At 31.3% G+C, this 26,838-nt stretch overlaps 1 long non-coding RNA gene across 1 annotated transcript; it reads right to left on the reverse strand.

Annotated features, from left to right (window-relative positions):
- Positions 1 to 2,967: 2,967 nt before the first annotated feature.
- On the reverse strand, positions 2,968 to 15,680 carry LOC145270467 (uncharacterized). The gene is made up of 2 exons (XR_013865372.1): positions 15,586 to 15,680; positions 2,968 to 5,118 (listed from the first exon to the last, which is right to left on the reverse strand). It is a non-coding gene; the product is annotated as an uncharacterized LOC145270467 (long non-coding RNA).
- Between the last annotated feature and the right edge of the window lie 11,158 nt (positions 15,681 to 26,838).

Raw genomic sequence — 26,838 nt, forward strand, 5'->3', positions numbered from 1 at the left:
GTGGAAAGTAAATAACAATTTACCAAATCGGCTTTCAAGCAGGCCAACAAAACAAATAAAAAAAATTATCACGTGGCCAGAAAGTGGGTGCTTATTTTATACTAGCAGGGATACCCAGCGTTGCTCGAGACCATATAAACTATTACAAAATTGAAGTTGGTTTTGAACATCTGTTATTCTTAGGATAGACGAATTTTTAATATCCATGTATAATTTGCTATTTCGAGCAAAAGAATTCTTACATACCTAGAACATGTATGAAATAATTGTACCCTCCATAGGTAGGTAATTTACAGCATGTATATAAAATAATTTTACCTTCGTGAGGACGGGTAATGTACAACACATATTAAAAATAAGTTTTCCTATCCTCAGACGGGAAATTTAAATACATATATGAAACAATTTAACGTACTCTCGACAGGTATTGTACAACATATATGAAATAATTTCACTTCCCACCAAGGCAACCATAATTAAAAAAAAATGAAGTCATTTTTAGATGGATCGTTATGATTTCCAAATTAATACATAAATACATTGCCTTGGTTAATAATTAGACAACTAATATTCATAAAAAATTTCTAATGGCTCCAAGCCCTGACTGAAGCGATTATTATAAAACATTTTCAGTTGCATGATGTCTTGTCTGGAACGATTTCCATAAAACATTTCAAGAGGCTTTGTGCCTTGTCTGGAGCGATTTCAATAAAAACATATCAAGTGGTTTCATGCCTTGTCTTGATCGATTTTCATAAAACTTTCAAGTGGCGACGCTCTGCCTTCTGCCTTAGTATATATTTCCATCTACCTCATTCAATCCCAGGCCACGCCGAGCCTTCTGCTAGTATATATTTCCATTTATTTCATTCAATCACCGGCGACGCTGGGCCTTATGTTAGTATATATTTCCATCAGTCTCATTTAATATATTAGATGACGTTATTATTTCAGCATGGCCAGTATTCCGTATGTTAGTTTCTTAACTTGTTAGGTGAAAGCACAGAATAGTTTTAAAAATACCTTGTTCTCCTCGTATCAACAATGGTATTCTAAATAACGTTAATACTTCAGCACAGTTCGTATTCCATGTTAAATTTTTACTTCTAATATTGTTAGGTGAAAGTATGGAATAGTTTACAAAAATACCTTCATTTCTTCATATGACTGGCTTTCTAAAGAATAGCGTTATTATTTCAGCACGGTCTGTATCCCACATGCCATATTTTCATTTATTAAATTCTTAGGTTTAAGTACAGAATAGTTAAAAACATACGCTCACCATCTTAAGGATGCCTTTCTAAATAATAATGTTATTATTTCAGCACGGTCCGTATCTTGTATGGTATTTTTTTCATTTAATAAATTCTAAAAGGACAGTGCAGATTAGTTAAAAATATACTCTCCCCATATTAAGAATGGCTTTCTAAATAATAATGTCATTATTGCAGCGCACTCCTTATTACGTATGTCATTTTTTATTTATTAAGTTGGTAGGTGAAAGTACATAATAGTTAAAAACATATGCTCCCATATTAAGAGTGGTTATCTAAATAATACTGGTATTATTTCAGCACGGTCCTTAATCCATATTTCAGTTTTTTTATTTATTAAATTGTAAGAATAGTTAAAGACACACGCTTCCTATATAAGGAATGGCTCTAAATATTAACGTTACTATTTCAAATCCATATGAAAGCATAGAATATTTAAAAGATACTTTCCCCATATTAAAAATGGCTTTCTAATAATGTTATTACTTCAGCACGGTTCGTTTCCATATGCCAGTTTTTTTATTTATAAAATTGTTACGTGAAAGTACAGAATTATTAAAAAACATACACTCCACATATTAAGAATGTATTTCTAAATAATAACGTTAATATTTCAGCATGCTCTGTATTTCGAATGTCAGTTTTTTATTTATAAAATTGGTAGGTGAAAGCATAGAATAGTTAAAAGACGCTCTACCCATATTAAAAATGGCTTTCTAAATAATGTTATTACTTCAGCACGGTTCGTATTCAATATGTCAGTTTTTTTATTAAATTGTTAGGCGGAAGTACAGAATAGTTTAAACATATCTTCCCCATATTAAGAATGGCTTTCTAAATAATAGCGTTATTATTTAAGCACAGTCTGTAATACGCATGTCAGTTTTTTATTTATTAAATTGTTAGATGAACGTATAGAATAGTTAAAAATATATGCCTCCCATATAAAAATGACTTTCTTAATAATAGCATTGAGACTCAAGACTTTGTATTTTGTATGAAATTAGATTGAGAAATGGATACTTATTGTTGACATGAAAACAAGAATAAAACAAAAATAGAGATAAACATGAAAGGAATCTACCTGGTTTTTTCTAAGCAGTTCAGAGATCTCACCCCCATTTGTTTTTCAAGGAGGAAATAATGCCTGGTAAAAAAAACTACTTGGTTACTTGGCTAAGATTAAAGTGTAGTATCTGTTCTGATGCTCTGCTTCACTTTTTTCAGTTGGTGGAGAAGTTCTTCATGACTGAGACAATTATTTTAAATTGTTAGGAGAAAATAAAGGATAGTAAAAAACATACCCTACCCTCCCCATGCAAACAATGGCTTTCTAAATAATAACATTATTACTTCAACACAGTTCATATTCCGTATACTTGTTTCTTATTTAATAAATTGTTGGATGAAAGTACAAAATAGTTGAAAAATACCTTCCCTCTATATATTAAGAATGGCTTCCTAAATAATATTATTTCAGCAAAGTCCGTATTCAGTGTGTTATTTTCCATCCCCTCTGCCTTACAAATATATTTAAAATAAAATAAATATGAAATCTTAAAAAGAAGAAATATAGGTTTGTCTTTGTACTTACAAATTCAAAACCGTGAGTAAAATGTACATATTATTTCCTTTTTTTAATACAAAGACATAAAAAATGAGTTGTCATCAACTAGAATAAAGTCAAAATATCTAGCGTTCCAGTTTAATATTATTTTCTGTATTGTGTGCATAAACGCAAATAATGTCGGCTAGTGGTTAATGTACATTTTATAAGTGTAAATTCTGCCAATGTCTACACGTTATTCATGTATTGTAAACAAAGATATAACTCAATATAAACCATCCTTGGTGCATGAATATTATTTCCTGAGAATTTCAGTGTTATGTGACCAGTAGTTTAAAGGTTTACCTGTTAGATATTACACACATGTACTATTTTATTTATATAGATAAGTATGTAAGGTTTCACAGCAGCATTTCTAAGATAGGTGGTTGTAGGGATTACATGATAGTAATGTATGGTATATAAGTCATTTCCAACTGTTCTTCCAGTTAATGTTCCCAGGACTTGCTGCTACATTGAATGCTTAATTTTTTTTCCCGTATGTGTTTTCATGAGTCAACAAACTTGACAAGAACCACATACTTCACAAGAATGTGGTTTCTCTCCTGTATGTGTTTTCCTACAATTAAACAATGTTTACTTCCAAGGAAAATAAGAACAACATACTTAACAAGAATGTGGTTTTTCTCCCGTATGTGTTTTTGTATGAGTCAACAAATTTGACTTCCATGCAAATGAAGAACCACATACTTCACAAGAATGTGGTTTCTCTCCCGTATGTGTTTTCATATGACGCAACAAATGTGACTTCCTTGCAAACCCCGAAGCACATACTTCACAACAATGTGGTTTCTCTCCCATATGTGTTTTCATATGTCTCAACAAATTTGACTTCTGCGCAAAAGAACAACCACATACTTCACAACAATGTGGTTTTTCTCCCGTATGTGTTTTCATATGAGTCAACAAATTTGATTTCCATGCAAATGAGGAACCACATACTTCACAAGAATGTGGTTTCTCTCCCGAATGTGTTTTAATATGACTCAACAAACATGACTTCCATGCAAAAGAAGAACCACATACTTCACAACAATGTGGTTTCTCTCCCGTATGTGTTTTCATATGAGTCAACAAAGTTGACTTCTGTGCAAAAGAAGAACCACATACTTCACAAGAATTTGGTTTCCCTCCCGTATGTGTTTTCATATGATTCAACAAATGTGACCTCCATGCAAATGAAGAACCACATACTTCACAAGAATGTGGTTTCTCTCCCATATGTGTTTTCATATGTCTCAACAAATTTGACTTCTCCGCAAAAGAAAAGCAACATACTTCACAAGAATGTGGTTTCTCTCCCGTATGTGTTTTCATATGATTCAACAAAGTTGATTTATGTGCAAATGAAGAACCACATATTTCACAAGAATGTGGTTTCTCTCCTGTATGTGTTTTCATATGATACAACAAAGCTGATTTATGTGCAAATGAAGAACCACATACTTCACAAGAATGTGGTTTCTCTCCCGTATGTGTTTTCATATGTCTCAACAAATTTGACTTCTGCGCAAAAGAACAACCACATACTTCACAACAATGTGGTTTCTCTCCCGTATGTGTTTTCATATGATTCAACAAAGTTGATTTATGTGCAAATGAAGAACCACATACTTCACAACAATGTGGTTTCTCTCCCGTATGTGTTTTCATATGATTCAACAAAGCTGATTTATGTGCAAATGAAGAACCACATACTTCACAAGAATGTGGTTTCTCTCCTGTATGTGTTTTCATATGTCTCGACAAATTTGACTTCTGCACAAAAGAACAACCACATACTTCACAACAATGTGGTTTCTCTACCGTATGTGTTTTCATATGATGCAACAAATTTGACTTCTGCACAAAAGAAGAACCACATACTTCACAAGAATGGTGTTTCTCTCCCGTATGTGTTTTCATATGCTGCAACAAATGTGACTTCCGTGCAAAAGAAGAACCACATACTTCACAAGAATGTGGTTTGTCTCCCATATGTGTTTTCATATGATTCAATAAAGTTAACTTCCTTGCAAAAGAAGAACCACATATTTCACAAGAATGTAGTTTATCTCCCATGTTAGATTGCATTCCACAAAAAGTATATTGAGTTGAGTATATGAGAATAATCACGCTAATAATTCTAAAAAATTCTTTGAAGGAATTAAAACTACATCACCAAGGAAGAAAAGGTCTTCTTATCTCTTAATGGATTTCTTTTCAGTGTTGCAAATTCTGAAAATATACAATAAATTTGAAAAAGTAAAATTTTTGTGATAAAATTTAATTTTTATTAAAATATATATAGCGTCCTATGTAATTTAAAATTTTATTTTCAATATCACTAAAGATTGAAACTTCAGAATTCAGGAGTATTTAACTAACAACTGATTTTTACCAAGTACTCTAACCATAGCACTTTTTTAAGGATAGATTTTAAACTCTTCTAACTTAATGTTACTAATACTACAATATAAAAGGTTGTGGAAACAAAAAGGTGCATTCCAAAAATGTTATTTAAAAATCTTCAGTTTTATTAAATTAGGCTTTTTACACCTGATCAAAATTATAAGACCAAGGGTGTCAATTCTTAGATTTATGGTACTTCTAATGTTTTTAGTTCAGTTAGAGATTAGCAATCACTGTGCAAAGGTGTTACTATGCCTAAACCAAGAAAACTCACCGAAGTTGACTGCCCTCGAATTCTAGGATTCCATAAGCAAAGTTTGTCACAGCGAGTGATAGCAGTTAAGGTATATCACAGTGCAACTGTTATTGTCAACTTTCTAAAGAACATTGAGAATTATCGAAAAGCAAAATCCTTTGGTAGGCCCCCAAAATTTCTCCTGCATTGAGTAGGAAAATCAGACAGGTTGTTATGAATGACAGAGGACCTTCTTCTAGTCAAATTAAGTCGGTTACAGATGCTGATTACAGTCCAATCAGACGACACTTACAACAAAAAGGCATGGTAAATAAAAAGTGTAAACAAATTCCTCTATTGCTTCCACATCACAAAGTGGAACACTTAAGATTTGGTTGTGAATACCAAATCTGGGATGTTGAGAAGTGGAAGACAGTCTTGTTTTCTTATGAGAAAAATTCAATTTAGATGGTCCTTATGAGTTACAGTGATATTGACATGACAAAAGCATGTCCTTTGAAATTTTTTCCACACATCATAGTGGCAGAGGGTCCATAATGGTATGAGGTGCCTTTTCTTAAAGATGGTAAGATGGAACTCCAGATGGTGCAGGGTCGTCAGACAACAGCTGGTTATATTAGCGTGCTACAAAAAGCATCTTTGATGATGGAGGGACATCGTTTGTGTGGGGATGGATGGTTATTTTAAGAGGTTAATGCTGCAGTTCACAATGCAAGACGGACCTTGAGCTTTCTACAAGAAAATGGAGTCCATCTCTTGGGACATCCTTCATGCTCACCAGACTTGAACCCAATTGAAAATGTTTAAAGATGGATGAAAAAAGGTTTATCGAAACGGCAAACAATATTCAAGAAAAATGAACTTCGTGAAGCCATCTTCAGAAACTGGAGCAGGATCCCTCGCACCTTAATGGAAATCCTTATTTTTAACATGCCCCCCAAAATTTTTGAAGTCATCAAAAGCAGTGGAGGTAGAACTCATTATTAAGTTTTATTGTTGAATGTTTTCATACACTTTTCGTACACTTTTTTATTATTTAATAGAATTTTTGTCTCTGGTCTTTTTTGATCATGTGTAAAAAGCCTAATTTTATAAAATGTAAATTTTAAAAATAAATCTTTAGAATGTAGTTTTTTGTTTCCATAACCTTTTAGATTGTAGTATCGGAAGAGTTTATAGAAACTTTTACTGCTTATTACTATATTATTTATTATTAATTGTTCCCATATCGTGTTAAATACTATACTAGGCTTAGTAATTGATCATCACCCAGAATATATATCGATTCCTTAAGCCAGATTACTCTTTATTGTTCTTCTCCATTTATAATTTTTATTTCATCCCATAAGGGTAGATGGTTTGCCTTTTAAATAATATATTCTGCGATAACTGGTTTTTCAATCTCTTCAATGTTTTTTTAATCTTACTGTAAGTGAGTGACATGGATTACATTTGTATAACTTTCAACATTTACATGGAATCTCTTTGTCATGATTTTTCCATAAACCATTTGACATGCACTCTTTAATACTAACCTGACGTTTTAAAAATTACAAATTCTTTCATTTTTTCTGCCATGTCCTTTGTATATGATATACAAACTTTTATTCGTATAACATAATGGCAGTATTCAGAAGAGATTTGACTATCTTGCTTTCTGGTGGAAAGTTTTTCTTAAGCTTTCTACCTCATTTTAATATGTATTGTTATTAGTATATTAGCATATTTTTATTAGTGTGTATTGATTTTGCTCAGTGTTTTAGGAAACAGACTGTTAGTTTCTTTACATAATATAGATTGCGAGGATTGAACTGTTATACTGGCTACATATTTAAAGATATATAGAGTGTTATTAGAGTCTTTTAATTATGTGGCATGAGATGACTTGGAAAATAAGAGACAAGAGTTTTATTTGGAGTGGTATTATTATTTTGTTCTTTCGTCAGTAGCACTTTGTTGTTATAATGGAGTAGTATCTATTTTCAAATTTTGTGCAGGGATTGACTTCACTATTGAAAAAAAGGCAGTGGTGTCAGTAACAATATAAATAAGACGGAAATCTCTTTTTAGGAAAATAGTGCTGTTGAGAAATAAAAGAGACAGTGGAAGGAGGTGGATTATTGATACCTTGTGGTATTTCAGGGTGACCGGAGTAGTGGATGAGGAAAAATGTCAGAAGGCCCTAGCAAAAGTTAAATGGAAGATCTGGCTCGACATAAGGAAGGAGTATGAAGAAAATCCCATGAAGGTTTTCCACATGAGACAGTGGATTCTAGTTGAGGCTATGGGTCCGGCCAGTCCCCAAAGATATGGAGACATAAAAGAGGAGTAAGGGACTAGTACATGAAGTAAAGAGAAGTAAATAGGCAGGTAGATAATTAGATATTAGTTATTGTGGCGAGCTGGGCCATATACAGAGATTCTGCAGGAAGCATATCCAAGGAAACAAAGGTGCTCCATTCCTATGATGCCTTATAAACGGAACAAGGGCATCAATGCACATAGTTGGTAATATGGGCGCATTAAATTCATTTTCAATAAGAATTCAGGGAAATAATTATAGAGCTCTGGTGGATAAGGGAGTAGGTGTCAGTAATACATTTTTTAAAGCACTGAGACAGAGACATAACTATGCGATAAAAACATTAGTTTAAGAACAGCTAATGGGTCCTAATTAATTGTAGAAGGGACCCTTCGATTAAGATTAGGAATAGGAAGTCAGTCTATCCACGAGGACTTCTTTGTTGCATAGAATTTCAGTACATGTGTCATACTATACCACAACTTAAGAAAAATGCGTTAGGATGTACTTTGATTTAGAAGCAATAAGACTATTTGATGAGTATATCACTCTGGAAGATTTTGCCCATATTTCATCAATAGTTCAGTAAGCACAGAAAATTACATTAAAACACCATCATCTGCATACATACTTGAGAAGGAGCTGCAAAATAACTAAGTGTAGTGTGACTGGTAACATTATCGAGATTACCATGAATGATGGACAAATTTGAAGGGAATAAAAATACCTCAAGAATTCAAGTTGGAAGTTGATATGTTGCTGAACTAGAATAGAGATTTTTCTTGGACAGAACCGATACGCTGGAGAAGCATATCAATACTGGAAGGCATGAACTCATACTGAGACGCCCGTATTGAAAACCACTAAAGCAATAAAAGTTTGTAGACTTACAGAATAGACAAAATGATGCGGACAGGTGGAATTGAAGCATTGAATAGGCCGTGGAGTTTTCTATTAGTGTTAGTAGAAAAGATTTTGTGTATATTTTCGGGCTTTAAACAAAGTTACAAAGAAGTATGCCTGAGCATTACTGGTCATTGACGATATACTACCCTTGCTCGGGCCAGCAAAATATTTCTCAAAAATTGACCTAAAGTCAGGGTAATAGCAGCTTAAATTAAGTAAGGACAATAAAATGAAAGCTGTGTTCACCTAATGTGTGAGATTTCTAGGAGAGAAGTACAGTATCTGTGGTTCAAAGTAAGTGAACTAGGTATAGAGTCAGACCTTAACAAAGTCAAATCGATAAAATTAGAGATTTCTTCAATATCACGTCATATTATCAATGATTTATCAAATAATTTTGTGAGACAATGAGCCGTTAGTTTACTTGATGAAGAAATATGAAAGGTTCCAATGGGACAACACATGCTAGTTTGCCTTTAATGTTTGCCTAAAAACGAAGTTTGCAGATATGGTTATATTGGCGTATTTTGATCCTGAAAACGACAACCGGCTGTACACAGATGCATCCAATCATGTATTTGGGGAATATCCGTCGCAAATTGTCATATGATCAAAGGAAGAGCAAAGAGGCTGAAAAAACAATTTACTAGTTATCACATTATCATATTAATGATAAAATCGAATCATTTGGAGCCAAAAAAGTTTGCGTCATATAAAAGGGTTGAGTGTTCATCAGTATCGTCCGAATGTTCTATGATTTTGAGTGTAGATTTAAGAGGCAGATAGGGAAATTTTTAGATTTAAAGATGCGGATAAAGAATGGTAAATCATCTATAATGGAACAAAATAAGTCATAATGAAAGACGAGATGATATCGAAACTCAATGACAAACTATTGATAAGGTTATATGTACCGTCGCATCATAGAAAAAGACTGTTTGTGCAGTACGATGACAATAATGGTCACATGGGCGTGGAAAAGATTTCTCACGCCAATAAGTAAAAATATTTCTGTCTGTGTTCATTTAAGGAGGTGAATGAATACGTAGGCAAATATATTTCATGCCAAACCAGAAACCTGAGAAAGCAACAACTACAAATGCAGAAGTGTGGTTTGCCTCGTTTTCTTTTTGCAAAACTGATATTGGATATTTCCAGACCCTACCCTACAGTTTTAGGTAACTAGTACATAGTGACGCTCATCGATATGTATAGTGCGTGGCTGGAGACTTTTGTGATCCCTAATAAGAAGGCAGAAATGGTGGTGCATCTGTTAATGGATGAGATTTTCCCAAGATTCAAGGTACAACTCCAGTTGTTAACAGACAATGGGTCCAAAACTGTTAACAAAGTGATGGAGAAGGCATGGGAAGACCTCAACATACATCATGTGACCACATCATTTTATTTCCCCTAAAGTAACGCAAAATAGAAAGATTTCATAGGACGATGTATGACATTTTAGCGAACAATGAACAGTCATGGCATTTATACATAAACCAAATGTTGGCGACTGCCAGATTCCATGTGAGCGAAATAATGAAATTCTCACCATACTTCTTGGTCTAAAACAGAGACGTGATCCTGCCATTGGATAATATATTAATGCCTTGTAGAGTATTCTATGGTGACGAGCAACACGAGATCGCTCTAAAAGAGATGCATCGATCTTTTACTTTAGTAAGGGATAACATTCAGGAAGCTAGGAAAAAACTGGTAGAGAACTCTGATAAGAAAACAAAGTCAATTGATTTTAAGATTGAAGATCTGGTTTATTATGTTAGAAAACATATTATGTGGTTATATAAGATTAAGTAGCATTTGATGGGCTCCGTGACAACGTGCATGTGTAACATCTGTGGACAACGTCAATCAAGGAATGGGAAATTCCCAGCATGGAAAGACCGTTATGAAAGAGCATATGAGTTGGATAGCAATTCAGGCATAGTACAGGCTGTTATCTTAATATGGAGGAGTTAACATAAACAGGAAAGATCAGATCAGGTGTCTGATGTACCAATGATGAAGAGGAGAGTCATAACACAGAGCATAACGTCGAAAATTGCATATATTTTAGACACGAATTATCCCCTATTTTCATCAAATATGATGTTAGGATCCATTTGAAAAGGCCTAAAGTTGGTTCAGTGTTTGTAAGTGGTTTGGGTTAGATGTCAAAGACGATATTAGGATCCGTTCAGAAAGGCCTAAAGTAGGTTCAGTGTTTGGAAGTGGGGAAGAGGAACAAGTGAGATGGAATTGTTTAGGTTGGGTAAGATCTATTTTCTGTTTTTAAAAGAATATTCCTTTCTCGGGTTCGTTCCATACATGATTAAAAAAAGTAATTGAAAGTGATTATGAGAAAGACAAAAGAAATTAATTTTTAAGTTGACACAAAAAGAAAGCAATTGGACAAGTTTGGACTCATCTGCAGTGGTCAAAAAATGGAAAGGAAGGTGATGAAAAAGACACATGCATTAAAGGGCATTTCTGAGAAACATGTTCGACAACGAAGTTATATTTTGAAACACAGTAAAGTGCATTGTTGGAAATTACTGGAATAAATTCTTGTGTATCCACTTTAAAAATGCTGAGTTATATTTCAATGTCCTTCCTTTTTTGTTTCTGCGATGGTACCAGAAAATGAGCAGATCTGGGTTTTGAAATGTAATAACACTGTTCGGGTGTAAGAGCCACATTAAATGCTTTCATCTCTATAAATGATTAGTGTAATTCGAAACCAAGATCACAGTGACTGTGCCAGTTGCTCTATTACTGAGCCATAACCAAAAGGATATCAAGTCTAGGTGGAAACCATTATTTCTATAAGCAGCAGTACCGACACCTGACGGTTTGAGATTTTGAATTTTTGGTTTATAAGCTGTGCTGATTGCTGCTAGCAGTCAACTTTCTTTCTAGTTTACCAAATAAAAGGCCATTTCTCAGGCAAGCTGAGCAGATGACAACATTCATAACGATTAAACATTGGCAATCCTCTCTTACATTCCAGCTCTTGGACTGACAACACACTGAATGGGGCTTCTACTAACTCATTTCCCTGTTTCCTTGGCATAGAAATGGCGACAGTCTGCATTGCACAATTGACCATCAACAATAAAATCATCAGTTTTGCCATTTTAGCTTTTCTTTCATTTATTTTTTGTTACACTACCAACTCTTCGAAGTACACACACACATGCTAGCCAAGTCAGTTACACACATGGACCCATTCTACAGCCAATCCTTTTCTTCTTTTTTACATTTTTACTAACGAATAAAATTAATAAAATTGTTTTTAAATGTTAGAATGAGACTTTGTCTTTCTATACTACAATCCTTTCAGCAGATAAATAAAAATTAGCAAATTATGGTTAAACCAATAATTTCTCGGGTAAATTCGATGCAATGCTATCAAAAACTTACAACTTTTAAACTTAAAACTGTTGTCAAAACATCACACTCCAAAACTCGATACTCTATTGTAAAAACTTCCAGCTCAAAAACACAAATTCATTACATCCACTTATGAAAAACCCATTAATAATCACAGTTAATGTTCCATAACATACAAAATAGTTTGATTTTATGTCATCTCACGTTTCAAAACGGAATTAAAGTTAATGTGTACTATCACAATCCGGTAAGTAGATATGAAATTTTCATTATTGCAAGGAAAAAAAAAAAAATTAATGTTCAACAAAATAAAAAATAATTACAAACACATGCTAGCCAAGTCAATTACAATTTTCTCTACACAAATTCAGAACATCCACTTATGAAAGCCTCATTAATAATAACTCTAAACTTTTCATCTATCACATTTAATTGCTTGATTGGTTGAAACATGGACTCATTCTACAATCCTTTTCTTATTTTCTACATTTTTACTAACGAATAAAATTAATAAAGTTGTTTTTCAATGTTAGAATGAGTCTTTCTATACTACAATCCTTTCATCAGATAAATATAAATTAGCAATTTATTCTTAAACTAACAATTTCTCGGGTGAATTCGATACAGATGTGAAAAACTTCCAACTTTAAAACTTGAAACTATTGTCAAAACATCACACTCCAAAACTCGACACTCTATTGTGAAAACTTCCAACAACGTTTTTATTCACCCATTTCATTTGCATAGAAAAAATCAGTCTGTGTTGCACAAGTGGCCGTCTGTTAGAGAATAACAAGGCAGAAGCAGAAAATTATCTGTTGATCTATCTGTTTATCTAATTATCTCTGTATCTATCTGTCTATATAATTACCTATCTAGCAATGAGTTGACAACAGAGATTTGAAGTCATTTTCGATTACTTGTTTTGTGTTCCAGTTTGTGCAAGCAAAGCTGAAGTTGGATTAGAAACGCCGAGAAAGACAGATGGGATTAAATGTGTCACCCCTGTGAAGGAGAAGTCTCAAAATGGAAGCATAGAAGAAATCCCCAATCCAAAGATATAAAATCCTACACCTTCTTGGGTCCTGTCTTGAAGCGTTCCTTTAAACAGATTCGAGCTCCTCAAGGACGTATGACAAACCTATCAGAAGTAGCAGACAGGCATGACGTCATGTTATGTTATATATGTATACATGTTGACATGCAGTCACACACCAACACCTAGAAGAATCATGGGCGTCTACAATAGACATTAAAGATCTGATGACAATAGTCCGTTACACAAAAAACACAACATACATAGTAACACGTCAATAATAAAACCAACTGATATTTTAACCTTTCTTTTTTTTGTTACACAACTAACACTTTGAAGCACACACACATGCTAGCCAAGTAAGTTATGATTTTCCTTACACAAATTCAGAACATCCACTTATGAAAGTCCCATTAATTATAACTCCAACCTTTTCATCTATCACAGTTAATGCTTCATAAAATACAAAATAGTTTAATTTTATGTCATCATCACTTTTCAAAACGTTAAAGGGTACTATCACAATCCGGTAAGTAAATATGAAATTTCCATTATTGTGATGAAAAACAAAAACAAGTTTTCAACATGTAAAAAATGTAAAGAAAGAAAAATGTTATTAGTACGTATCATTTGGACTATTGTTCTCGTCTTAAATGTTATTTTTACAATTTTTGCACAATAAATAACACTCAAGATGAGAACAGTAGTCTTAATAATCTAAATAATACAAAGAATCATTCCTCATCTAAAGAAATTCAGAACCGTAATATTGTAATTTGTTTAAAAATCATGATTATTTCTTAATTTAATCAAAGTTATTTGTAAGGTTTGTTGAATGTATTTTTGAGAGAACTTAAAAATACATAATAATAAGTTTCTTTAATTATCAGCATTCTTTAAACAAACGAACAGAAAATTTAATAACTGCATTTCCAAATAAATTAACAGGAAAACTCAACAAGAATACAAACATTTAATTTTAAAAAAAATGAGAAAACAATAACTGCATTACTTAATTTGTGAAATTTGGCTAAAAAAGTCGATGTTTCCAAAATGGGGGTTCGATTTACTAGAGTGTTGTATTAGAAACAGAGTACACCTAAAAATAGTAAATACTGAATTCTTTTTTATATATAATCTGGTAGATTACTGAGCATTAGACTTCGTTGAAAAAAGATAAAATAAAAAAAGATGACAATAAAAAATATACACAGTGGGAGGGTATTGCTTCCATACGTGCATCGAGTATTTTTTTTTTTACTTTAAACATATGAATCAGTGAAAAACATTTAAATTTAAAAAATTAAAAAAAAGAAAAAATTATAATTATAAGTTGTTTTAGTCCACGTCAAAAATCTTTCCAATCCTCCAAAAAATCTTTACAATGACGACTTTTTTTAAGGTTTTCAGGAGTTATATACTTTAAAAGTGGCGCAGAGAAATATTTTTCATGATATAACAAAATTATTGTTTTACAAGTGGGGGATCACTTTTCATTATAAATTTAATGTCAAATGAGCATCCACTTTATGGCCATTTAGTAAGGCGCAAAGCGGACACTTTTTGTTTTTTTTTGTTTTTTTTCTGATTTCATGTTTCAATAAAGACACAGGAACATTAAAAAACAAAAATCAAGAAAATTTTTTATCAATTCTGTACGTGAAAACGCATACAGAATTGGCCACCACTGATAACATAAAGAATTACGTATTGACCGTTTTTTTTATGTATTGAAAACAAAATTTGATAAATTAGTGATCATTCGATAATAATCCGATGCAAAAAAAGATGAAAATAAAAAATACACTTTACTTTAAACATATGAATCAGTGAAAAAGATTTAAATTTAAAAAATTGAAAAAAGAAAATTTATAAATAAATAGGTTGTTTTAGTCCACATCTAAAAGCTTTGCAATCCTCAAAAAATATTTTACAATGACGACTTTTTAAGGTTTTCAGGAGTTCTGAAAACGAATATATACATTAAAAGTGGCGCAGAGAAATAGTTTTCATGATATAAAAAAAATTACTTTTTCAAAAAGTGGGGGATAACTTTTCATTATAAATTTAATGTAAAATGAGCACCTACTTTATGGCCATTTAGTAAGGCGGGCCTTTTTTTATTTTTTGTTGTTTTTTTTCTGATTTCATTTTTCGATAAAGACAAAAGGATATCAAAGAACAAAAAAAAACAAGAAAAATGTTATCAATTCTGTACGTGAAAACGCATACAGAATTGGCCACCACTGATAACATAAAGAATTACGTATTGACCTTTTTTATGTTTAAGTCAGTATTGAAAACAAAATCTGATAAATTAGTGACCATTCGATAATAATCCGATGAAAAAAAGATGAAAATAAAAAAAATACACAACGTGCGCCATGTAGTAATACTTACGTTTTTGTTTTATAATCTGCTTTCGATTAACTTTATCTGTTTTTATAAAGGAAACGATTTTTCAAATGTGATTGACTTTACAAGCTCAACTTAACATTCAAGATGACGAACGGAAAGCAAGTTCGCAGAAAACAAAATTGAAGAGGAAAAATAAAAAAAATAAATTATTTCGAAATAGAGCCGAGCCGATCTATTTGGTGAATATCACGGATAAAATTATTATTTTATTTAACATTTTAATATTTACATGAGAGAGAACAAATTACAAGTTTAATTTTTTTTTTTATTAATTCTCTAATTCGTTGCACGTGCAATTTAATGCCTGACACTGATTTAAAGCCGCCTTTTCGTATTTTTATTTATTTATTTATTTTAGATTCCTGATTTTTTAAAATTGTGTTTGAAACATTTAAGCCTAAAGTTAATTTGATGCTAGTGTAGTTTACTAAACACATTAAAATGAAGATATTGAAAAAGAACTATATCGTACGTGCCTAAAGTTAATATCTATACGGAAAAAAATACACATGAAAGAAAAAGTTATTCTGAAAAATGTTTTTCCGGCGTCGTCAGAAACTGTGAAAAAAAATTATATTCCCTTAAAATCCAATGACTGGTCAGTCGAGAAAAGGAAGCAATGTGCACACACCTTAAGTTGCGGAAGAATTGCCCCCCCCCCCTTCCGCGATGTGACAGTCTGTTAACAGTCTCTAGCCAGCAAAGTTGAGGTAATCAAAGAGTAGCTTTCCGGCACCTGCCACAAATATATATATATATTGCCAGTAGAGTTTAGTTTCCTAGAAGTACATCCAATGAAACAACATGTGCCTACCAAAATAGTGCTCAATGAGTGAACAGAGCAGGTATATTAATTTTATTTATACAAACATTAATGGCTACATATGTGCATACATGTTTCTGTAATTACCCACGTTGGGGGATTACGTCTTCAGGCCAAGAACTACCTTCAAAAGTGACATTTCCACCAAATACATTTTTCTATTTCGTTTATCAAGTTAAAAATACAACCTGGGTGGGAGTCAAAAAAACAAAAACGGTAAAAGGATGAGTGAGGTCTTTGAAGATGATAAACATCTTTTTTCTTTTCCCTTCCCCCATCTAACCTAACTTTTGGCTTTCTATGGCATAGGGTACTTGAGAGTTTAGTTTTCTTGTCTTAGAGTCTGTAAGTTAATAAGCCTTAGCTATGGTCAACCAAGTACTGACCGGTGCCTTTTTAATCTACCTCCACCCATATATTCAAAAGCGAATCCATGCTGAACGCTCTTTGTTTAATTTACTGAAACTAGACAATGATTCTGAAACTACTTAGAAGATAAAGTAAAAGTTACATTAAGGTAAATAAAAAATAAATAAAAATAAAATACATAAATAAATAAATAAATAAATAAAAAAAAAAATAAAAAATATAATAAAAAAAAAAATAAATAAATAAATAAATAAGAATAAAAATAAAATTAAATTAAAACAAATAAACCAACAAAATGTGAATAAATATAAACCCGAAAGTTATCTAAACCCCACATGTACCTATATACGTGTATCAATACACTTATAAATGTCTACATTTATCTACACCCGCGCATATATACACACACACATTACAGACATACAGAGACAAATAATAGTATTTTTCTTTACTTATGTAGCGTGGTAACTTCTTCGTATATGCAATATTATGCTACCCGACTACAGACGGGTGTATATATATATATACATATATATATACATATATATACACAAACACACACATACATACATACATACATAAATATATACATATATATATATATATATATACATATATATATATATATATATATATATATATATATATATATATACATATATACACATACATACATATAAACACACACACAACAGACATACATATACATACCCACACATACATACATATAAAACATATATATAAACAACATTCGGACATCCATACATTTTTGTAATCTATATTGTTACAACAATTCTATACGAGGCAGCCTATTCTAATAGTTCAGAAATATACGTGTGTATACATACATCTACATACAATAGACACAGAGACACATCCACATACAAACATACACACAGATATATAGATACAGATATATACATATAAACATACAAACATACATGCATACGTAAAATACACTTATATATCCAAAGTCACACAAATATAGACATATATATATATACATGTATACATGTACCGTGCCACCAAATGATACATCTAAAGTAGAAACAGACATGAATACATCTACTATATAAATTCACTTTTTCTATCAAATTTCACACGTCTAGTTATGTTTCATGGCCCCATCCGCTTGTTACACTTTCCTAAGTTGTAGGTTTTTACCGTAAAAATTGACACTACGTAAAAATTTATATTGAATTCAGCATGAAGTTCATAGGGTTATCCTCATATTTAACAAAGATTCTTTCGATGGTAAGGCAGATATACATAAGATGTATCACGATACAATCATAATATATAATAACATATGACAGAAATCAGAGTATTTAGGTTATACAAACCTAGTATATAAGCTTATATATTGTAGTACTTACCTTCATCTTTGCTTATTCACTCTAATACCCTTATTCCCTTCTCTTCCATTCACCCTTCATTCCTTACTTTCTTTCATCTATTTATTTCTTTATTTTTGTTTTTTTTTATATTAATAAATTATTTTTCCTACCCGGGTATATAAAGATCATATATCCATACATGCACACACCCAAAAATATCCATATGCATACATTATTACGAGCTTCACTCAAAACGATCTATTACTCATTTAGTTCAAATATACCTTCATACAGGTACTTATTTCGGCTAGTAATACCATAACTGCTCGATGAAGTAGAATATTAAGTGACTTACGTAACCCATATAGGTATGATTATAGTTGCGACCTCACTTATCCTCTTTGTGGGGGGGTTATTTGATGGGGGTTAGTTGTACTTATAGCAGTTCCATTATCCTAATTTAGAGTTCCTTAAGTTCTGAAATGTTTGCAGGATATAGCAGTTTCTTGTTTAATATTCAATAATTTTTCTCGGTCTTTAAACCTAGTTATCTCAAGTTTTTCTGATAAGCATAATAGACATGGTGAGTTCAATGAGTGGCAAGTATTGGCCCTTCTAATAATATTCCATTCTATACTAGGTGGAAAATAAAACACCTAGTATAGAAGTTTAGAGGAAAATAAAACACCGGGGAAAAAACTTTAAAAAGGTAGAGAAGGCAAGGCAATCTTTTTTAGTTAATAAGCAAGGTAAGTGTACACCGTTCTCCCTCTCTTGAACAATCATTAATCCTCTCCCCTTTTTATCACAAAAGTAAGGGGGCGGATATGTGGTAAAGAAAATAAACAAAGTTCGTAGTTAAGATGAAATAATATTAAAAAAATAAAGTTAAAATTATTTTTAAAAAGTGTCTTTAAGAAGAGGATATATAATGTTTCTTACCGGAGATGGCTTAAAGCGGCGAAGGACAACAGAAGATAAAAGACGGCGACATGTGGGGCTAGAAGGACTACAATTAGGGAATAAAACACTGGTCAACCTGCCGGTGTCGAGTCAGAGGAAATTCTAAAAGAAAAATGCCCGGCCAAGGGAGATAACTCTTGAAAGACATAATGAATGGAAAATAGACAAGTACTTGAAAAAGAAAACAACATTTATAATTATTGTAATTTGTTTATATTTTAAAAAGTTTTATTAATTGAAAAGACGGTTTAAGAGTTAATCTTGGAACTTAACTCTACTGTTTGTTAAGTAAACTAATTTTAATTTAATCGATTCCAAATTTGTTTTCTAAAAAAAATCGTGTATTTATGATACATATATATATATATGTATATATATATATATGTGTGTGTGTGTGTGTGTGTGTGTGTGTGTGTGTGTGTGTGTAAATATGTATATATACATATGTATAAATATAAACATATGTATACTGCTAAATTCTACACTAAGTACAACCATTTGTCCCATATAACAAATTACTATAACATCTACAAATAAAAACCTCCACCTCAATCTTCCCCTACCCTATCCCATCCTATCTTTTACGGCTTCATCCTCCCCCTCCTCCTCACAGAATAACTTATATCTCAAATTTAATTTTAATCTCATTTAACCCTATTAATCCACCATACAATTATCCGCTGTCATATGTCTGTTGTTTCATTTAGTTAAATTTACCTCATCAATTATAATCTTAATTTTTACCCTGAATATAATTCAGTTCTCCATCTCCTCATTCACTAATACTATTAAGTGCCCGACACCCCATATGTCATATGTCTGTTGTTCCATTTAGTTAAATTTACCTTTCCAATTATAATCTTAATTTATACCTGAAATACAATTCAATCCTCCACTTCCGCATTCACTAATATTATTAAGTGACCAACCCTCATATATTCCAACCTCCTTTATATATATATATATATATATATATATATATATATATATATATATATATATATATATATATATATAAACTTATACAATATATATGGGGATTAAGCTACATAGAATATTCCACGTTTTATCCACGCTAGGATTCATCAAGCTTATGTGGGTTTTTTTTGGTTGTCTCGCATTTTTATATATGTATGCAGGCACTAACAGGACAAATTGGACACCATGACAAAAATAAAACTAACACAAAAGACACATAGGTAACTAGTAGAAATAATAAAAATAATAATAATAATCATAATAATAATAATAATAATAATAATAATAATAATAATAATAATAATAATAAAACAACTCCGGACAATGAAAACCATACTAGAAATAAAAACAAAAATACTAATAACGAACAAGATAAATGCAACTGCAGATACCGCACACTTAAAAATAAATGTCTAACCAAAAGCTTAGTTTACCAGGCGAAAGAAAACCCGAATAACAAGAAATATTACATAGGTATGACTTCCTTAGATTTCAAAACCCGATATTATGACCACAAAAGTACATTCAAAAATTAAAAAAAAACAACTCTAGCAAACAAATACTGGGGACTCAAAGAAAGCAGACGTTCGCCGAGAGTCGAATGGAAAATAGTAAGGTAAGCAAACATACGTAGGGACCTAGACGATCCATGTAGATTATGCATTCATGAAAATTTGTTATCCTATATTTAAAGAACGCCAACATCTATTAAACTGTAGTAGAGAAATAGCGAACAATTTTATTTACAGGATAAACTTTACTCTAGGATAGGACAAAATAATTTTAAAACTAACAATAAAAATAGAAAATAAACAAATAAAATAAACATACATATACACAAATTATCATATATATATATATATACATATACATATATATATATATATACATATATATAAACTAACTTTCAAAAAACAAAAAAAACACATTTAATCTAGGTGTAAAATAGGCCAGGACGCTCCCTACTAAAATAGCACACACAAGGGAACGGGTCAACCGGAGATCAGCTGGGCCTTTGTCCTGTAAGTACCTGCTCATTGACTGATTAGGAAGGGTGCGGTAGAAACTAGAGAGCTGATTCGTTAACTAAAAGCTCAATAGAAGGTGCGCATATAAAAACGCGAGACAACCAAAAAATACCCGCATAAAACTGATGAATCCTAGCGTGGATGAAACGCAGAATATTCTGTGTAGCTTACTCGCCATATATAATTTATAACTTACTACCTAGCTCTACCTACGAATTGAGCACCGTTGAAGTAAATACTTACGCATAAATTTATACTTTTATATAATTATTTATGTGGTTAAATTGAGTTTTTTTGTATGTATATGTATACGCGTGTCTGTGTGTATATGTATATACGGGTGTGTGCATGTAGGTGCATCTATCGGCATGTATGTTTACGCATACTTTCCATATATATTTGATTGTTCATATGTGGTATATATGTTGATATACATGTGTATTTATATATATATATATATATATATATATATATATATATATATATATATATATACATATATGCGTGTACGTGTTTATATGAGTATGTATGTGTGCGTATGTGAGCGTGTGTTGGCATATGCACTCTTAACTGCCTAAAACAATTCATTGTCGGATGTACATCAGGATTTGCCGTGGCCATTGCGAGCGATCTAAATTGAAACCATTGCCAAACGCAATATGACACGTTCACTAACCCTTTCTGCCCCCTATCTTTCCCCTTTCCCTTCCATCAATCCATATACTTCAGTGCATAGCTAAACAATTTTACTAAATACAACCAAATCTTAAAACCAAAAATTGAAATTCCTCCCCCTCCTCCCCTTACCCCTCCCGTTTATTTCTCCCTCTCCCTCTCTCCCCCTCCCTATATCACTACACCTAGGTGTGTCAGAAATTTCGTGAAAATAGTGAATAATTCCACCACATCTTTCCAAGCTTATAACTCCTCGAAAAATGTAATTATACCCTTTTTTTTTCAATTAAAGGAGCAAGCACCAAGGTGCCATTAAAAATAAAAAAATTAAAAAAAAAAACAAATAACGTGGTTTTAAAAAAAAAGTTTTAAACTTCAAACTTTACAGGTAACATTCTAAAAAACAGTACGTTTTTTTTTGTTTTAAATTTGAATATATTATTTATTGACCTTTTCTCTTCAATTTGTGAGTAAATTAATTATTTACTTTTCGGTGAGTAAATTAATTATTTACTTTTTAATAGACACTTTAAAATGGGGGGCGTGAATTTAAAAAAAAAACGTTTATCTAAAATATTATATTGGGTTTATTGGAAAGAACATAAAATTTTACATTGACCCTGAAAATATCGTAAAGATAGAATCAATAGAAAAATTTTGATAGATTTTTAAAGTTTAAAAATTGAAAAATATTGAGTTCGGAAACCTCATTACTGTTTTTAATAAAAATATATATATTTCTATTACTTTTAAAACAACTTAAAAACTGTTAAAAGTGGGTTATTTATTTTCTTTATGGATTATACTTCCAAAATACACTATTAAAATTGTTTTAAAAGTAAAAGAATTATTAAAAAAAAACAATAATGAATTTTACGAACTCAATATCTTTCAATTTTTTAACTTTAAAAATCTATCAAAATTTTTCTATTGATTCTATTTTTACGAAATTTTCAGGGTCCATGTGAAATTTTATGTTCTTTCCAATAAACCGAATATAATATTTTAGACAAACGTTTTTTTTTATTCACGCCCCCCCCCATTTTCAAGTGTCTATTAAAAAGTAAATAATTAATTTACTCACCGAAAAGTAAATCATTAATTTACTCACAAATTGAAGAGAAAAGGTCAATAAATAATATATTCAAATTTAAAACAAAAAAACGTACTGTTTTTTAGAATGTTACCTGTAAAGTTTGAAGTTTAAAACCTTTTTTTAAACCACGTTATTTGTTTTTATTCCTTTTTTAATGGAACTTTGGTCCTTGCTCCTTTAATTGAAAAAAAAATTAGGGCTTGAATTACATTTTTCGAGGATTTATAAGTTTGGAAAGACAGGGGGTCGAATAATTCACGCCTCATAATTTGAAATGTCTATTAAAAAGTAAATAATTAATTTATGTACCAAAGTCTTATATATCACAAATTGAAGAGAAAAGGTCAATAAATAATATATTCAAATTTAAAACAAAAAAGTACTGTTTTTTAGAAAGTTACCTGTAAAGTCCGAAGTTTAAAACTTAAAAAAAAAATAACCACGTTGTTTTTTTTGTTTTGTTTCTTTTTATGAAACCTTGGTCCTTGCTCCTTTAATTGAAAAAAATTAGGGCTTGAATTACATTTTTCGATGAGTTATAAGCTTGGAAAGATGGGCTGAAATTATTCACTATTTTCACGAAACTTCTGACACACCTACCTCACCCAAAAAATAATTCAGGTATTTACCTTTCAATGCACTACCCTCATATATTATATTTCACGTCTCTTCTTCTTCTTCTTCTTCTTCTTCTTCTTCTTCTTCTTCTTCTTCTTCTGTACCTATTTCTCTCTCCGACTCTGAGACCAGAAATATATTTTCTATTTCAGTTTTTTTTTTATTTTATTATTTGATTATTTTTTACTTTCTACATTTTATATTCCATATCTTGATAAACGGCCTAATGATGTGAAACCCCCGCTCATCTATTTAACCGTCTGCCTCATTCTTTCTTTCTTTCTTTTCTTTCTCCTTCAATAACTTACCACTCTCTCATTTCCTTTTGCCCTCCTCTTTCTCTCTCCCCCTCTTCTTATTCTTCTGCCTATGGCTTTGTAATTTAACCCTATCCCTTTCTACCTTTGTTATCTCTTTTTTATGAATTTACAGTTGTTTTACTGATGTTTTGATTTGAATCTGTATTTTGTACTTTTTGTACTCTGTTATAATAAATATTCAATCTGCCAAGTAAACTCATTAAACTATCAGATCGTTATTTCGAGACTGGTAGTGGAAACATGGGTAACTAAACAGACAAAAAAACGGTAATAAAAACATATTTTGCTCTACATTAGTATTGAGCGCTTTTTCAGGTTTATTCACCATTTTCTCATTATATATACATTCTTTCCTCCCTTTTTTCTTTTTTCACTACCCTGCCTTTTCCATTAACCTTCCTATGTATATACAGTCCTGGTCAAAATCATAAGACTACTTAAGAAAGTAATTATTAGATCAGGGTTAAGGTTTCGAATGAAGCAGATTTCATTTTTTTTCATCATATTTTCCCTTTTCGCAAGGGTTTCAACCATTTGTTTGATTAAAAATTCGATAATATGCGTAAACGCTTACTTTCTTAAGTTGTCTTATGATTTTGACCAGGACTGTATATATATATATATATATATATATATATATATATATATATATATATATATAGAGAGAGAGAGAGAGAGAGAGAGAGAGAGAGAGAGACAGACAGACAGACAGACACACACGCACACACAATAAATAAGTAAAAATTATATTCCAACATGCATGATATTGACCATTTTATAAGCTATTCCTTTAATTCAGTTGACTTATACAATTCATGACAGTATCTGTTTCGTAGTGCAAAATCAATCACTAAATTATTATATCAATGAATTTAAGTAACCAATTATTTTACAATTCACCATTAGCAGAAATGAAGTACAACTTATGACTATCGATTGAAATAATTTTTGATACTTAAATTTTATATTGGACAGATTAGTGAATTAATTTATAATATAAACCGAGTAAATCTTTTTAATAATATTAAGTGAAAGACATTAAAACTATATTAGATGAATTATTAGTTTAATATGGATGACTATGGGTTACGAAATGTTTATAATATGAATGTTAAAGGAAAAGAAAAAATGAAATTAAAGAGGAAAAAATAAATAAAAGTAAACTTAATATCTTGTAAGTTTTGTTCCAAGGGAAGTAACTCTGCCTCACTTTAATTCAAATAAATTTTATTATTTACAATTACGATAAAAAGGAGGTTTCAGATAACTTTTAAACTTAACTTAAGGTAAGTATAGGGTGTGCATTCTATGATTTTTGAAAGATTGATTGTAATAGTCAAGAAATGTAACATAGTTTATAATTTATTAATGTTATTTTTATAAGTATGAATACACAAGTTAGAATTAATAAATTTACTAATTATTAAATAGAACTTCTTCTGATGAGTTAAGGACATAAGAGATTCACTGATTGATATAATAATTAAGTGATTGATTTTGCGCTACGAAACAGATACTGTCCAGAATTGTATAAGTCAACTGAATTAAAGGAATAAATTATAAGTTGGCCAACATCATGAATTTTGGAATATAATTTTTTGTTTTTTATTCTCTATATTGCTCTATAATTACATTGAGCTTCTTAAATAAGGATTGGTATAGATTATAAGAAATATATTTCTACAGAAATATATATATATATTCTCTTCTTTCTTCTCCCTATTTTTCTATTTATTTATTTTCTTTTTCTCTCTCTCTCTCTCATCCTTTCCGCCAACCTCCCCTCTCCTCTCTTATTCACCATATCACTCTCTCCCACTCTCCCCTTCTTTCTATTATTTTTACTCTTCCCCAACCCTGCTCCTAACCCCCTCCCCCACTCCCCCTTCTTTCTATATTATTCCTTCCCTACTCTATCACGGTTACACCATTTCATCATTCTCGCATTCACATAACTCCCTCTCTCCCTCATATCTATTCACTATCCTGTTCTATTCAATTCATCTATTTTTATTAAAAAAAAAGGTTTATTATTTATTAGAAAGTTTTATTTTCAGAAAGTTTTTTAATTAAAAATGGGCCCATAAGAAAGGAAAAATTTCTGTAAAATGAGACCAAACATGGCGTATTGCTACTTGGACGTAAGGTGCTACTAATTGAAATCATATCTAACATGGGATTGTGGAGAGCTTACCAGTGAGATGCCTATTCACATTACATTTAAACTTCTGCATATCATTACACCCAGGGAATTAGGAATCATGGGAAGCGGGTTCAAAAGTCAAGGGGAATTCTACTACAATATAAGGATTGTCGGCACCTAGAGGCTTCAACATTGAAGGGTTGGTATTTTTCTGCTTTCGCATCATTCGGGAGTTTGTACATCGAGGGTTCACAAGTGCTATTTCATCAGATCACATTCAATTAAAGAAGTTACAAAATTGGCAAACAGATGCAACATTCCGTCGATGTGACAGGGGTTGGAGCATGGCAGATAGTGCAGATTCTATTAGATTTGAAACTCTTTTTGGATCATGTCTAATAGGTAAAGACTAGCGGTAGATTTATCAGCTTAGATGTGACGACAATACTCTGCATGGTAGAGATATAGGATATGTGGGAAATGTTAGGCCGACAAGTTTGAAAAATCGGTTGTCAGGTAATATGTTTTTAGTTATGGTAATAGTTTAGAGTTTTTTTATGATTGTTAAAGGAACGAAGCTTAGTCTTAGTAGCATTACCTGTTTTTATTCATTTGCGGTTCCATTCCTCTACAAACTGAACGTAGTTTTCTAATACCTCTGCTATTACTTTTGATATGTGTACATTCGTTTTCCCCTCATGTCTATTATACTGAAATTACAAAACTGATGAAAATATTCTTGAAATTTCACATTACTAAATCAGATAAAAAAAACTATTTTTCAACCTTGAAAAGAATTGTAAAAATTCGAAGGAACACAATTAGTTCTTAAATAAACTAGCATTGCTTTCAATTGAAAAATATACTTCACTAATACACAATATG

The sequence above is a fragment of the Euprymna scolopes genome, chromosome 46 (genome assembly GCF_053919585.1).
Source record: "Euprymna scolopes isolate OS-2025 chromosome 46, ASM5391958v1, whole genome shotgun sequence".
Lineage (NCBI taxonomy): Eukaryota > Metazoa > Mollusca > Cephalopoda > Sepiida > Sepiolidae > Euprymna > Euprymna scolopes.